Genomic DNA, 6,590 nt, shown 5'->3' with positions numbered 1-6,590 from the left:
CTATTTCGTGGGTCTGTTTGCTAGCCTTATTTCTGTGTTAACTGAGACCTAATATTTCGGATCCTTTTGAAGACTATAAGGCCAATGGAAATATCCTCCGATAACAAAGAGAAAGAAGCTTTCTAAGAAACTTCTTTGTGTTCTGTGAAATCATCTCACAGACTTCCAGCTTTCCCCTCAAGAAGCCTTTCGCTAAGCCTGTTCTTTTGGAATTTGGAAAGTGATATTTCGATGCCCATAGAGGGCGACGGTGAAAAAGGAAATACCCTCAGATGAAATCTGGAAAGAAGCTCTCTGAGAATCTGCTTAGTGTTCTGTAAATTCATCTCACAGAATTACAGCTTTCTCCTCAAGAAGCAGTTCGCTAAGCCTGTTCTTGTGGAATTTGCTAAGTGATATTTGGAAGCCCATAGAGGGCAATGTTGAAAAAGAAAATATCCTCAGAGAAAAACTGGAAAGAAGCTTTCTGAGAAACTGCTTTGTGATGTGTTACTTCCACTCACAGAGTAACATCTGTATTTTGTGGATCTGTTTGATAGCCTTATTTCTGTGGAATCTGAGAACTGATATTTCGGATCCCTTTGAAGACTATAGGGCCAAAGGAAATATCCTCTGATTACAAAGAGAAAGAAGCTTTCTGAGAAACTTCTTTGTGTTCTGTGAAATCAACTCACAGAGTTACAGCTTTCCCCTCAAGAAGCCTTTCCCTAAGAAAGTTCTTGTGGAATTGGCAAAGTGATATTTGGAAGCCCATAGAGGGCTATGGTGAAAAAGGAAATATCCTCAGATGAAATCTGGAAAGAAGCTTTCTGAGAAACGGCTTAGTGTTCTGTTAATTCGTCTCACAGAGTTACATCTCTATGGTGTTGGTCTCTTTGCTAGCCTTATTTCTGTGGAATCTGAGAACTGATATTTCGGATCCCTTTGAAGACTATAGGGCCAAAGGAAATATCCTCCGATTACAAAGAGAAAGAAGCTTTCTGAGAAACTTCTTTGTGTTCTGTGATACCATCTCACAGAGTTACAGCTTACCCTTCAAGAAGCCCTTCGCTAAGACAGTTCTTGTGGAATTGGCAAAGTGATATTTGGAAGCCCATAGATGGCTATGGTGAGAAAGGAAATATTCTCAGATCAAATCTGGTAGGAAGCTTTCTGAGAAACTGCTTAGTGTTCTGTTAATTCATCTCACAGAGTTACCTCGGTATTTCTTGGATCTCTTTGCTAGCCTTATTTCTGTGGAATCTGAGAACAGATATTTCAGATCCCTTTGAAGACTACAGGGCCAAAGAAAATATCCTCAGATAACAAAGAGAAAGAAGCTTTCTGAGAAATTTCTTTGTGTTCTGTGAAATCATCTCAAAGAGTTACAACTTTACCCTCAAGAAGCCTTTCGGAAAGACAGTTCTTGTGGAATTGGCAAAGTTTTGTTTGGAAGCCCATAGAGGTCTATGGTGAAAAAGGAAATATCCTCAGATGAATTCTGGAAAGAAGCTTTCTGAGAAACTGCTTAGTGTTCTGTTAATTCATCTTACTGAGTTACATCTCTATTTCGTGGATCTCTTTGCTGGCCTTATTTCTGTGCAGTCTGAGAACAGATATTTCGGATCCCTTTGAAAACTATAGGCCCAAGGAAATAACTTCAGATAACAAAGAGAAAGAAGCTTTCTGAGAAACTTCTTTGTGTTCTGTGAAATCAACTCACAGAGTTACAGCTGTCCCCTGAAGAAGCCTTTCGCTAAGACAGTTCTTGTGGAATTGGCAAAGTGATATTTGGAAGCCCATACAGGGCTAGGTTGAAAGGAAATATCATCAGATGAAATCTGGAAGGAAGCTTTCTGAGAAATTTCTTATTGTTCTGTTAATTCGTCTCACAGAGTTACAACTCTATGGCGTGGATCTCTTTGCTAGCCTTATTTCTTTGGAATCTGAGAACAGATATTTCGGATCCCTTTGAAGACTATAGGGCCAAAGGAAATATCCTCCGATAAAAAAGAGAGAGAAGCTTTCTGAGAAACTTCTTTGTGTTCTGTGAAATCATCTCACAGAGTTACAGCTTTCCCCTTAAGAAGCCTATCGCTAAGACAGTTCTTGTGGAATTGGCAAAGTGATATTTGGAAGCCCATAGAAGGCTATGGTGAGAAAGGAAATATCCTCAGATCAAATCTGGAAGGATGTTTTCTGAGAAACTGCTTACTGTTCTGTTAATTCATCTCACAGAGTTACATCTGTATTTCGTGGATCTCTTTGCTAGCCTTATTTCTGTGGAATCTGAGAGCAGATATTTCGGATCCCTTTGAAGACTATAGGGCCAAAGAAAATATCTTCCGGTAACAAAGAGAAAGAAGCTTTCTGAGAAACTTTTTTGTGTTCTGTGAAATCATCTCACAGAGTTACAGCTTTCCCCTCAAGAAGTCTTTAGCTAAGACAGTTCTTGTGGAATTGGCAAAGTGATATTGGAATCCCCTAGAGGGCTATGGTGAAAAGGGAAATATGATCAGATGAAATCTGGAAAGAAGCATTCTGAGAAACTGCTTTGTGTTCTTTTCAATCATCTCACAGAGTTGTATATGTATTTCGTGGATCTCTTTGCTAGCCTTATTTCTGTGGAATCTGAGAACAGATATTTCGGATCCCTTTGAAGATTATAGGGCCAAGGGAAATATCCTCCGATTACAAAGAGAAAGAAGCTTTCTGAGAAACTTCTTTGTGTTCTGTGAAATCATGTCACAGAGTCACAGCTTTTCCCTGAAGAAGCCTTTCACTAAGACAGTTCTTGTGGAATTGGCAAAGTGATATTTGGAAGCCCATAGAGGGCTGTGGTGAAAAGGGAAATATCCTCAGATGAAATCTGGAAAGAAGCTTTCTGAGAAACTGCTTAGTGTTCTATTCATTGGCCTCTCAGCGTTACATCTGTATTTCGTGGATCTCTTTGCTAGTCTTATTTCTGTGGAATCTGTGAACAGTTATTTCGGATCCCTTTGAAGACATTAGGGCCAAAGGAAACATCCTCCGATAACAAAGAGAAGAAGCTTTCTGAGAAACTTCTTTGTGTTCTGTGAAATCATCTCACAGAGTTACAGCTTTCCCCTCAAGAAGCCTTTCGCTAAGACAGTTCTTGTGGAATTGGCAAAGTGATATTTGGAAGCCCATAGAGGGCTATGGTGAAAAAGGAAGTATCGTCAGATGAAATCTGGAAAGAAGCTTTCTGAGAAACTGCTTCATGTTCTGTTAATTCGACTCACAGAGTTACATCTGTATTTCGTGGATCTCTTTGCTAGCCTTATTTCTGTGGTATCTGAGAACAGATATTTCGGAACCCATTGAAGACTATAGGGCCAAACGAAATATCCTCCGATAACCAAGAGAAAGAAGCCCTCTGAGAAACTTCTTTCTGTTCTGTGAAATCATCTCACAGAGTTACAGCTTTCACCTCAAGAATCCTTTCTCTAAGAAAGTTCTTGTGGAATTGGCAAAGTGATATTTGGAAACCCTTAGAGGGCTTTGGTGAAAAAGGAAATATCCTCAGATGAAATCTGGAAAGAAGCTTTCTGAGAAACTGCTTGGTGTTCTGTTAATTCATCTCTCAGAGTTTCATCTGTATTTCGTGGATCTCTTTGCTAGCCTTATTCCTTTGAAATCTGAGAACAGATATTTCAGATCCCTTTGAAGACTACAGGGCCAAAGAAAATATCCTCCGATAACAAAGAGAAAGAAGCTTTCTGAGAAACTTCTTTGTGTTCTGTGAAATCATCTCAAAGAGATACAACTTTCCCTTCAAGAAGCCTTTCGCTAAGACAGTTCTTCTGGAATTGGCAAAGTTTTATTTGGAAGCCCATAGAGGTCTATGGTGAAAAAGGAAATATCCTCAGATGAAATCTGGAAAGAAGCTTTCTGAGAAACTGCTTAGTGTTCTGTTAATTCATCTCACAGAGTTTCATCTCTGTTTCGTGGATCTCTTTGCTGGCCTTCTTTCTGTGGAATTTGAGAACAGATATTTCGGATCCCTTTGAAAACTATAGGCCAAAGGAAATATCCTCTGATAACAAAGAGAAAGAAGCTTTCTGAGAAACTTCTTCGTGTTCTGTGAAATCATCTCACAGAGTTACAGCTTTCCCCTCAGAAGCCTTTCGCTAAGACAGTTCTTGTGGAATTGGCAAAGTGATATTTGGAAGCCCATAGAGGGCTATGGTGAAAAAGGAAATATCCACAGATGAAATCTGCAAAGAAGCTTTCTGAGAAACTGCTTAGTGTTCTGTTAATTCATCTCACAGAGTTACATCTGTATTTCGTGGATCTCTTTGCTAGCCTTATTTCTGTGGAATCTGAGAACAGATATTTCAGATTCCTTTGAAGATTATAGGGCCAAAGGAAATATCCTCCGATAACAAAGAGAAAGAAGCTTTCTGAGAAACTTCTTTGTGTTCCGTGAAATCAACTCACAGAGTTACAGCTTTCCCCTCTAGAAGCCTTTCGCTAAGACAGTTCTTGTGGAATTGGCAAAGTGATATTTGGAAGCCCATAGAGGGCTATGGTAAAAAAGGAAATATCCTCAGATGAAATCTGGAAAGAAGCTTTCTGAGAAACTGCTTAGTGATCTGTTAGTTCGTCTCACAGAGTTACATTTCCATGGCGTGGATCTCTTTGCTAGCCTTATTTCTTTGGAATCTGAGAACAGATATTTCGGATCCCTTTGAAGACTATGGGGCCAAAGGAAATATCCTCCGATAGCAAAGAGAGAGAAGCTTTCTGAGAAACTTCTTTGTGTTCTGTGAAATCATCTCACAGTGTTACAGCTTACCCCTCAAAAAGCCTTTTGCTAAGACAGTTCTTGTGGAATTGGCAAAGTGATATTTGGAAACCCATAGATGGCTATGGTGAGAAAGGAAATATCCTCAAATCAAATCTGGAAGGAAGCTTTCTGAGAAACTGCTTAGTGTTCTGTTCATTCATCTCACAGAATTACATCTGTATTTCTTGGATCTCTTTACTAGCCTTTTTTCTGTGGAAACTCAGAACAGATATTTCGGAACCCATAGAAGACTATAGGGCCAAAGGAAATATCCTCCGATTACAAAGAGAAAGAAGCTTTCTGAGAAACGTCTTTGTGTTCTGTGAAATCATCTCACAGAGTTACAGCTTTCCCCTCAAGAAGGCTCTCGCTAAGACAGTTCTTGTGGAATTGGCAAGGTAATATTGGAAGCCCCTAGAGGGCTACGGTGAAAAGGGAAATATCCTCAGATGAAATCTGGAAAAAAGCCTTCTGAGAAACTGCTTGGTGTTCTGTCCATTCATCTCACAGAGTTACATCTGTATTTCGTGGATCTCTTTGCTAGCCTTATTTCTGTGGAATCTCAGAACAGATATTTCGGATCCCATTGAAGACGATAGGGCCAAAGGAAATATCCTCCGATAACCAATACAAAGAAGCCCTCTGAGAAACTTCTTAGTGTTCTCTGAAATCATCTCACAGAGTTGCAGCTTTGCCCTCAAGAAGCCTTTCACTAGGACAATTCTTGTGGAATTGGCTACGTGATATATGGAGGCACATAGAGGGCTATGTTGAAAAATGAAATATCCTCAGATGAAATCTGGAAAGAAGCTTTCTGAGAAACTGCTTAGTGTTCCGTTTATTCCTCCCACAGAGTTGCATCTGTATTTCGTAGATCTCTTTTCTAGCCTTATTTCTGTGGAATCTGAGAACAGATAATTCGGATCCCTGTGAAGACTATAGGGCCAAAGGAAATATCCTCCGATAACAAAGAGAAAGAAGCTTTCTGAGAAACTTCTTCGTGTTCTCTGAAATCATCTCACAGAGTTACAGCTTTCCCCTCAAGAAGTCTTTAGCTAAGACAGTTCTTGTGGAATTGGCAAAGTGATATTGGAAGCCCCTAGAGGGCTATGGTGAAAAGGGAAATATGATCAGATGAAATCTGGAAAGAAGCATTCTGAGAAACTGCTTTGTGTTCTTTTCAATCATCTCACAGAGTTGTATCTGTATTTCGTGGATCTCTTTGCTAGCCTTATTTCTGTGGAATCTGAGAACAGATATTTCGGATCCCTTTGAAGATTATAGGGCCAAGGGAAATATCCTCCGATTACAAAGAGAAAGAAGCTTTCTGAGAAACTTCTTTGTGTTCTGTGAAATCATGTCACAGAGTCACAGCTTTCCCCGGAAGAAGCCTTTCACTAAGACAGTTCTTGTGGAATTGGCAAAGTGATATTTGGAAGCCCATAGAGGGCTGTGGTGAAAAGGGAAATATCCTCAGATGAAATCTGGAAAGAAGCTTTCTGAGAAACTGCTTAGTGTTCTGTTCATTGGCCTCTCAGCGTTACATCTGTATTTCGTGGATCTCTTTGCTAGTCTTATGTCTGTGGTATCTGAGAACAGATATTTCGGAACCCTTTGAAGACTATAGGGCCAAACGAAATATCCTCCGATAACCAAGAGAAAGAAGCCCTATGAGAAACTTCTTTCTGTTCTGTGAAATCATCTCACAGAGTTACAGCTTTGCCCTCAAGAAGCCTTTCGCTAGGACAATTCTTGTGGAATTCGCAAAGTGATATTTCGAAGCCCATACAGGGCTATGGTG

Source organism: Macaca fascicularis, chromosome 10, assembly GCF_037993035.2.
Source record: "Macaca fascicularis isolate 582-1 chromosome 10, T2T-MFA8v1.1".
NCBI lineage: Eukaryota > Metazoa > Chordata > Mammalia > Primates > Cercopithecidae > Macaca > Macaca fascicularis.
This window is presented reverse-complemented; position numbering follows the sequence as displayed.